This window comes from Ochotona princeps, chromosome 6 (assembly GCF_030435755.1).
Source record: "Ochotona princeps isolate mOchPri1 chromosome 6, mOchPri1.hap1, whole genome shotgun sequence".
Classification (NCBI taxonomy): Eukaryota; Metazoa; Chordata; class Mammalia; order Lagomorpha; family Ochotonidae; genus Ochotona; species Ochotona princeps.
The window spans coordinates 67,174,993-67,184,587 of NC_080837.1; the positions used below are offsets into that span (position 1 = coordinate 67,174,993).

At 44.1% G+C, this 9,595-nt stretch overlaps 1 long non-coding RNA gene across 1 annotated transcript; it reads left to right on the plus strand.

The window, feature by feature from the left end:
- The first annotated feature begins 7,888 nt into the window (after nucleotides 1-7,888).
- On the plus strand, nucleotides 7,889-9,300 carry LOC131480590 (uncharacterized). Its single transcript, XR_009245644.1, has 2 exons — nucleotides 7,889-8,068; nucleotides 9,200-9,300. It is a non-coding gene; the product is annotated as an uncharacterized LOC131480590 (long non-coding RNA).
- Nucleotides 9,301-9,595: the final 295 nt, after the last annotated feature.

Consider the following 9,595-nt stretch of genomic DNA (forward strand, 5'->3'; position numbering starts at 1 on the left):
AATATTAAGATGAAAGATGAAAGTATTACACAAATTGATTTACATAGTCAACGCAAACCTTTGCCAAAATTACAGTGACATTTGTTTGAAGAAGTAGAAAAAACCATTATAAAACAATATGGCATCTCAGGGCTGGCATTATGGTAAAGTGGCATCCCATACTGCAGTGCCATGGTTCTAGCCCTGGTTGCTCTACTTCCAATCCATCTTTCTTCTGATGTACCTAGGAAGGCAGCAGAGACTGGTCTAAGTACTAAGATCCCTGCCACCCATATGGGAGACAAGGATGGAGTACCTGACTCCAGCCTATCTGAACAGAGTAAAGTGATGGACTGAAGATCTTTCTTTCTCTATCCCCACCCCATCCTTCTCTGTGGTTCTGCCAGTCAAATAAAAAATCTTTTTTTTTTTTTAAGATTTATTAATTTTATTACAACCAGATATACAGAGAGGAGAAGAGACAGAGAGGAAGATCCTCCGTCCGATGATTCACTCCCCAAGTGAGCCGCAATGGGCTGGTGTGCGCCGATCCAATGCCGGGAACCTGGAACCTCTTCCTGGTCTCCCACGCGGGTGCAGGGTCCCAATGCATTGGGCCGTCCTCAGCCGCTTTCCCAGGCCACAGGCAGGGAGCTGGATGGGAAGTGGAGCTGCCGGGATTAGAACCGGCGCCCATATGGGATCCCGGGGCTTCCAAGGCGAGGACTTTATCCCCTAGGCCACGCCGCCAGGCCCAAAATAAATAAAAAATCTTAAAAAAAAAACAAATGTGGTCTCTGAAAGAACCATGAATAGCTCAAATACTCCTGAAAAGGAATCAAGTTGGAGGTCCCATCTTTCATGATTTCAAGGCTTACTACAAAACTACAGTAGTTCAGAGTGTCACTGGCATGAAGACAGACATGCAGATCAATGGAATGGAAAAGCAAGTCTTGCAAATATGGCAAACTAGTCTACAAATGGGTAAGTGTAACCTTCAACAGTACCAAGAAAACTGGACGCCTTTCTTGTGAATTAATGAAGTTGGACTCTTACTTTATATCACAGACTTTCCCTTACTTATGATAAACTTATTACTTTTGCCTTTACATGATGTGAAATCAATGAGTTCAATAAACACTGTACTTTGATATTTTTCTGAGCTACCAATATGTGGTACAATTGTCTGTTATGATGCTTTGTGATTACAAGGACAAATAACCCACATTTCACAGTGCATTGTATTGCTGGGCCAGGTTGATCAGCAGGTAGGTGTACTTATGGTACTTTCAACTTACAGTACTTTCAGTTTACAATGGGTTTATGGGGATATAATTTTATTGTGAGTGAAGGAGTATCTGCACAAAAATCAACTAAAAACAGTTGAAAAACTTAAGAACTAAATTATGAAACTCCTTGAAGAAACCAAAGAGGAAAATCTCCACAATGTTGGACTTTGCAGCATTTCTTGGATATAACACCAAGACAGAGAAAAACAAAAGAAAAATAATTCAGTTTGGCTTCATCAACTTTAGTGTCTCCAAAAAAATTACACTACAATGATAATGAAAAGATAAACCCAATGAACGGAAGAAAATGTCTGTAAATTAGGAAACTGATATGGGATTAAAGACTCCACAACTCAACAACAAAAAAAAACAAGCCACCTGGTTCAAAAAATGAGCCAAAGACTTGAAATTTGCTTCCCCAAAATATAAAAAAAGGGGCAAAACCCATGTGAAAAGATACTCTACAACTTAAGTCATTAAGGAAAGCCAAAGGAAATCCGGTAATGAAATACCCCTTCTTGCCCATTAGAATGGTGGTTATTCAAGAAGAAAAAAAAAAGAGCAAGTGTTAGCAAAGATGTGGAAGTATTGGATCCCTTGTCTATTGCAGGTGGGAATGTAAAATAATACAGCTGTTATGGAAAACAGCGTGGTGGTCCTTCAAAAAAGTGAAATATAGAATTATCACATGGTCTAGCACTTATACTCCTAGATATAAAAGCCCCCACATTGAAATCAGGGTCTCAAACAGATACTTGTATACCAGTGCAGGATTTCAAAAAGATGGAGAAGTAAGCCTCAAAATACATGGAAAAACTGAATAAGATAATACTCATTTCCCTTGAGCTTTTTACTTCCCTTTCATGATATAAATAGTAAAAAGAAAAAAAAGAATACAACTCTGATATATGCTATGACATGCATAAACATTGAAAACACTGTGTCAAGTCAAGTAAGAGGCTGGCAATGCAATTTAGCAAGCTAAGCATCCTGCAGTGATGCCGGCATCCCGAATGGGCACGGATTTGAGTTCTGCCTGCTTTGCTTCCAATCCAGCTTCCTGTTAATGGACCTGAGAAAGCAGCGGAAGATGATCCAGGTACTTGAACCCTCATACTGTGTTTCAGCCTATCCCAGTCTTGGCTGTTGTGGTCATTTGGAGAGTAAACCAGTGGATAGAAGATCTCTTCTCTCTCCTTCTCTCTCTCTATACATATGTGTCTGTCTTCCTCTTTCTGTAACTCCACTTTTCAAATAAAATGTATATAACATATATATATATATTAAAGTAAGCCAGACACAAAAGGATAGATAGTATATGACTGCATTTATTTGAGATACTTGGAATAGGTAAATTCACTACAGAAATATGGCTATCTTCTTTGGAATATATCTATGAAATATAGGAGATCTGTATTAATAAAAATTAAAAGAGAAAGGAAGGAAGGAAGTTAGAAAGGAAGGAAAGAGTGAAGCAATTAGAACTGGCCAGGGAGAATGGTTAATTCCACTAAATTCTACACTTCCAATGGTTGTTGTGGCAAATTTTACACTATGCATATTTTGCTACAGTAAAATTTATTTTTTATGTTTATTAATTTTTTAAAATTTTTGATGATTTTTTTTACATAGTTGGTTAGGGTGATTAGGATTAAGTGCTACAGAAAGGTAGGGGAGATCACAATTTCCACGTTCTTTTTTCCTTCCTGTATCGCCACAGTAAAATTTAAATAAAGAACAATATCCCAGAGACCTTACCTTAGAAAAACTGAGAGGTGGAGGCAGTCAGTTGGGGATAGGAGCCTGGGCTCTACAAATTTTTTTTTTAATGCCTTCCTCCCTTTCTCAGGCACAGTCATGTTTGGAAACCTATGATTTAGTCTGGGCCAGTTCTTTCCAAGGGGAACCAGTGCTCATCTGTGGGGAAACCTTCACCTGTCTCTGGGCAAGAGCTGTGTGCTTTTCAGCGACCCTCCATGTAGCAAGTCTGACGTGCTTTGTGACCATTTGAGACTGCTGTACTGTCACAGTTGGTGTGTTAAGGTGCTCACTGCCTTGAAGGGAGGATGATATTAGTTCAGGTTGCTTTTCAGTTTTGGAATTTATATATTTAAGGTTTTATTTATTTATTTATTTATATTTACTTGAAAGGTAGGCTGATGAGGGGAGAGGGAAGAGGACAGAGAGAAATGAAATGACATTTTCCATCTGCTGGCTCATTCTGCAAATGGCTGCAACAGCTGCAACTGCTCATTCTGCAGCTAGGAGCTGGGTACTCCATCCAGGTCTGCCACATGGGTGGCAGAGACTCAAGCACTGGGGACATCATCTTCTGTCTCCCAGGGTTTGCACGAGCAGGAAAGTTGACATTAGGAATGGACTAGGACTCCAACTCAGGTTCTCCCATAGGGGTGGATTCACCCCAATCACGTCCTAACCATCCAAATGCTTTTAAAATGCTTGTGTTTGGCAAAACAGAAACGAATACCATGAGGGGGTCACTTTTACAGGCTTTTGAAATTGTAGCGATCCATTAGATTCCAAGTCTGGTAACTCTTGCTCCATATATCAGCCATTTTAAAATATCAAAACAGAAACTGCTGCTTTTATTTATACAATGAAATAAAAAAGGAAAGGACCTATACATGTACCTGTGGCTCATAGGCTGCTGGAGAACAAATGGCCAGGGTCCACATGGACAGTACCAAGTGCTGCAGTGAGCCTGGAGGAGGAAGATGAGGGAAGATATGGAGGGTGGGGGGCAGGACGGAAACCTCTTCCCTGGAGAACTTTCTGGGAGGGCAGCTGGCTGTCTCATCCCAGGCCTCCCAACCTCCTGAGTTTGAGGCCTGACCCCTGGGCCCTTTCTAGCGGGCACCTTCACATTCCAGAGGCGGCAGCTGGCAGAGGGGAGTGCTGAGTCTGTGGGAGCAGTGGCCACCCCACCCTCTGGGCGGATTAGTTAATTATTGAAAAGTGCTTGGGCAGCACAAGGGTTTGGAGCGGTTCCATGTGCGATTGCTCAGGCCTGTGTGGGAGCTGGCGTGACACACAGAGGCCCTGCTGAGAGCCAGGGCACAGATATACTTCCTGCCTTCTTCGATGTAGTCCTTTGGGTTTTGGATGGTTCCAGAAAATTGCTATGGAGTTCATGTGGCTTCTCTGGGGGAGAAGTTCCACTTATCTTGAGTGGCAGGATTGGCTAGGTCATCAGAGGAATAAGCCACAAAGGGCTTTATCTTTGTGGTGCTTTTTTGTTTTTTGGTTTTTTTTTTTTGGTGGTTATTAATGTTCAGTTCCAGGTAATTTACACTTAAGTAAGGTCAAGCAACTTGTGTTTCTTGATTAACTGTTGTCAACTCAGCTGTGTTCCTTGGAACTCTTCCTATGCTGGTATAGACAGATTGCCCTCATTTTGCTTTATTTTTTTAAAAAAATATTTATTCTTTTTATCTGAAAGGCAGAGTTACAGAGAGGAAGAGATTGAAAGATCTTCTATCTGCTGGCTCAATTCCCAAATGGTCACAACCTTCTGGGGCTGGGCCAGGCTGAAACCAAGAGTTTCTTTGAGCCTCCCTCATGGGTCAGGGGCCCAAGCACTTGGGCTACCTGCCACTGCTATGCGAGGCACATTAGCAGGGAACTGGCTCTGAAATGGAGCAGCCAGTACTAAAACCAATATCCAAATAAGACTCTGGCTCTCTGGTCCCTCCTTTCTTTTATTTAACAGCTTCATTTCTTCCAGATTGTATAAATGTATCCAGGTTTCTTTATCCACAGATTTAGGGAATGATACCTCAGTGGTTCTCCATTTTGCAGCATCACCAACAGTACCACGACCAACAATCTTATACACCAATCTGTGTGATTACGTATGAATATCTCTCAAGGCTGTGTTTGCAGAAGTGGAATTTCTGGACCAAAGGGTGTGTATATTTAAACTTTTGGTAGATAATACCAAGTTTCTCACCCCCCAAAAGTCTAACTTCTGTAACCACCATTATCCTCATCAGCATTGGACAATATCAATTTAAAAATATTGCTATTATCATGTGCAGAAAATAAATGGAGCTATCTTAAATAGTATTTCCCAGGTTTTCCAAATAGGTTCATTTATCATATGGCTCTTGACTATTTGCATTTTGGGGGCATTTTTCTTGAGGTATAAAAATAGGGGAAAGGTATGTAAATCAAGTGTATACTTCCAGCAATTACCACATGGTGAGCTCTTCCGACAGGTGCCTCCCAGGGCAAGCTACAAAGTGATAGCATCTGACCTTCCCCTACCTCCTCCATTGTTGTCTGGCTTTGAACTTTATTTAAACAGAATCACCCAAACGTGCATTTTTGCATCATGGTTTGCTTCATTCAACATTATATGTCTGAATCAGTCATGTACTATGTGCAGCTGTGTACATTCATTGGGGCTGCTTATAATGCTCCATTACATGAGCATGCCACAATGTATTTCCTGATAGACATCTGGGCTATTTCCAGCTTTTAGCTATTAACAGATGACGTTGCTCTGAATATTCCTGTATACAGCTTTTTAGCATGCATATGTGGATGTTTCTGTTATATATCAATCTAGAAATGAAATTTCAGGGTCAGGAGCAATACTCTATTCAATATGCACAATTACATTTGTGAATTTCCTGTGTATATTAATGGCTGACTTGTGTTACTAGCACTCTTACACATTCCATTTTTGCTGGACATTAGTTCCAAATTTGAATTGTTGTGAATACTTTCTCCTAACATCCACAGCGCCTTCTGTTTCACAAAGGTTAAAACTTAGATTTAGCCAAATCTAAATTATTTTTTTTCATAGTTTTTGGGTTTATATATTTTAAAACATTAGATTTATTTTAATTTTATTTGAAAAAGAAAGAGAGGGTCTGGCATGGTAGCTTAGCAGCTAAAGTCCGCGCCTTGCACACACCGGCATTCCATATGGGTATGGCTCATGTCCCAGCTGCCCTGCTTCGCATCCGGCTCCCTGCTTGTGGCCTGGGAAAGCAGTCGAGGATGGCCCAAAGCCTTGGGACCCTGCACCCACATGGGAGACCTGAAGAGGCTCCTGGCTTTGGATCGGCGCAGCTCTGGCCATTGCGACCACTTGGGAAGTGAATCAATGGAAGAAAGATCTTCATCTGTCTCTCTTCCTCTCTGTATATCTGACTTTCCAATAAAAATTTTAAAATCTTAAAAAAAAAAACCAAGAAAGTGAAAGAAACCCCTTCCACTTGCTAATTCACCTCATAAATGGGTGAAACAGCCAGGGCTAGTCCAAGCTGAAACCAGAAACCAGGAACTTCAATCAGGTTTCCCACATGAGTGGCAGGAACCCAGGAGCTTGGTCCATTGTTCACGACCCTCCCAGACACGTTGGTAGGAACTTGGATCAGAAGCAGAGTTGCTGGGACTTGAATCAGACCCTCTGATACAGCATGCAGCCATCCCATGTGGCAGCTGCTCTGGCTACACCACACACCCACTCCAAACTTAACTCTTACTTCCATTTTCCCACAAACTCTCGTAGGCATAAATGCCTCAGGCAAGGCTGTCACCTTGAGAGAACCCATTCCCTGTCAGTCTCTGCCCTCTTCTGAAGCGGATCCCACTTTGTGTGCCTGCGAGCCAGGACTGCCCAGCGGGTGGCTGCTTGGGCTGGGTGGCCATGCCCACATGTCCCTTGCTCATACTGTCAGATGCTTGTGCTCTGCTCATCCCTCCTCTTCCCTCTTCCACATGGCTGGTGGAAGCTGCTTTCTCGCTGTTCAATCCCCTGTCAGAGGGTTGGAGCATGAGCTAGTGAAGGGAGCAGAAATTCCCTCCTTAACCTGATAAAGAGCCTGGCTTAAGGCGGGAAGAGCTGAGTATGCAAGTGTCTGAGCTGTTTCGCTGGCTGAGCTCCAGAAATCCAGTCCAAAGCTGGGCCTGAAATCACACATTTTCTTGCTTGGAGTGTCACACAGTCCCGAAAGCCTGGAATTCTCTACCATTTGTAATACATGACACTTAGAGAGAGAGAGAGGGAATGTGCGCGTGCGTGCAGTACATACAGGACTGTCAGCATGGGCATGTTTCACAGATGAAATGCTTGTCCCTGCAGGCAAGTTGTGATGAAAGAACCCCACATATGGCACATTTTCTTTGATTTTAAGGATCACAAACTTGGTTGTTTTAGTTTAGTGTCTTGGGAGAAGTGTGATGGTAAAGACATCAAAAAGTTCATAGAAAAAGGAATGGAAAGCCAAATTGAGTTTTGCTGCAAAAATGCTTGGAAATCCTCTCTGTGGTGTTACTTGGTATGTATTTACCAGGACCTTGTTGAAGGCCTTACCCTCCACCACCCGCTGCTCCCAATACCCCGACCCCGCCTTGAGTGCAGCCGATCATCGTGTAGTTCCTTGGCCTTCCTTCCCAGCCCTACCTCAGAGCTGCCTAAGGATTACACTCTCCTTGCAGGAACGGGAACACTGGTCCATGCATTAGGGGAAGTGAAGAACCGAGCTTTGAGGAAGCCCAGGTTGAGGTCATCAGAGGCAACTATTTATAGCTGAGTAATGTGGACTGAAAGTCAGGGGCCCCTCCGGCCCTCAGCACACACAGCCAGCAGTGTAGACAGCAGCAAGGGTGTGCCCGCAACTGGTTAGATATTGACCACACCCTGAGAACTTGGGGTGTGGCTTGGAGTTCTGGTAATCTCTACCCAGGCTCTGTTGTCAAGGAAAGGCTGCCCACTGGCTCCTCCTTCAGCCCGCTTGGTGGATAAATGGCTTACTTCCGTTGGGTTGGTAGGCTGTGACTTGATCTCACTTCCTTTCCCAAGATGAGTGTCAGTGCCTGCAGCCTGGGGTGTACAGGGAAGGGAGTGGAAGTGGAGGGTGGCAGGAGATACTGGGCATTTTCTCGGAGCTCAAATTAAGAACATAGGTCTCTAACCACTACCAGACCCAAGGTTTTGGGAACAGGTTCACTGCTATGATAAAAGAAGGCTCATGTTAACTAGCTTCCTCCTTTCTATCTTTTGAGTTTTTTGTTTTGTTTTGTTTTTGGTCTCCCTCAGGCTCTTTTGGCTATGGGAAATGAGTATGTTTGAGGACAAACATGTCACAATTACGAGGGAGAAACTTGGCAGTGGAACAAGCTGGGCTAAGCGCTTGACAAGAATTGAGAAACCAGGACTTTCAGACTGCCTCAGACAAGTTCAAGTTCTCAGTCAGAAACAGGGGCTGGAAGCAGTGGAAAGGGCAGCTTGGTTGCAGCTCCATGAGGGTCCCTGTCCATCAGTGTTGACTGAGGAGGCAGAAGAAACTGGTCCTGCCTGCCTGGGGAGGGGAGGCATCTACGGGAGGAGGTGGCAGCCCTGCTAGCCAGGGAACAGAAGAGAGGGAGCATGTGAGGCAGAGGCCAAGAGGTGGCATAGGTGCCCAAACTCCCTGGGCAGGCTGGTGGGAATGGAAGCTCATTTGCATAAATGTTTAGAGTTTTCTGGGCTTGCCTAATGCCAGTCTTTGGGAGCTTGCCTTTTTGTGAGGGTAAACATGGTTTACTAGCAAGCAAATATTAGTTCACATAATTAAAAACCTGTTGAGCTGTACAGAAACTATTCCAGGGAAATCTGCAGGTGCCTGCAAGTAAGGCTGAGGCTGGGAGAATGGTGGTATTGGGCCCCCTCACTGCTTCCCCCACTCCCCACCTGAGGGAGTGTCCCTGGCCCGAAGTCATCAACGACTGTACAGGAAACAGACAGCTTATGAAAAGCAGGAGCAGGGCAGCAAGATTCTGGACTTATTAATAAGGTGCTGGCCCTGGGAGGAGGGGTGGAGGCAGACCTGTGGGGTGGTTGCCCTTGCTAATTGAAGGGAAAAGGCATCCCATGACTCACTCACTAACTCACTCACTCCCTCTTTTTCTCCTCTCAGATTCATTCAGGACATGAAGTTTCCAAGACAACTGCCATCTTCGCATCTCAATCTGTTCTCAGCTGCATGCCAGGTTTTGCCGTACATATTTCAAAAAGACAGTCTCAGTGTGACTTAAAAAAGAAAAGCCAGCTTCTGCCCACGGATGGGTTTTCTTCCCCAGGGAGCTGTGTGCTCCCTGCCCTGCTCACCATCCTGCATTCCTGTCATTCCAAGGCCTGAGCACTTTGGTCCAAGCATTGCTACTCCTCTGGCTCTTGCTGATGAATGGGAGGCGTGCCCCGCTCCCACTCAGACTTGCCTCGGAACCAGAGTGCAGGAAATGGCTGTGTGAGTCATCATAAGCCATGGTGAGACCCAACACACGTGGGGGAGGGGGGTTGGGAGATGAAGTGA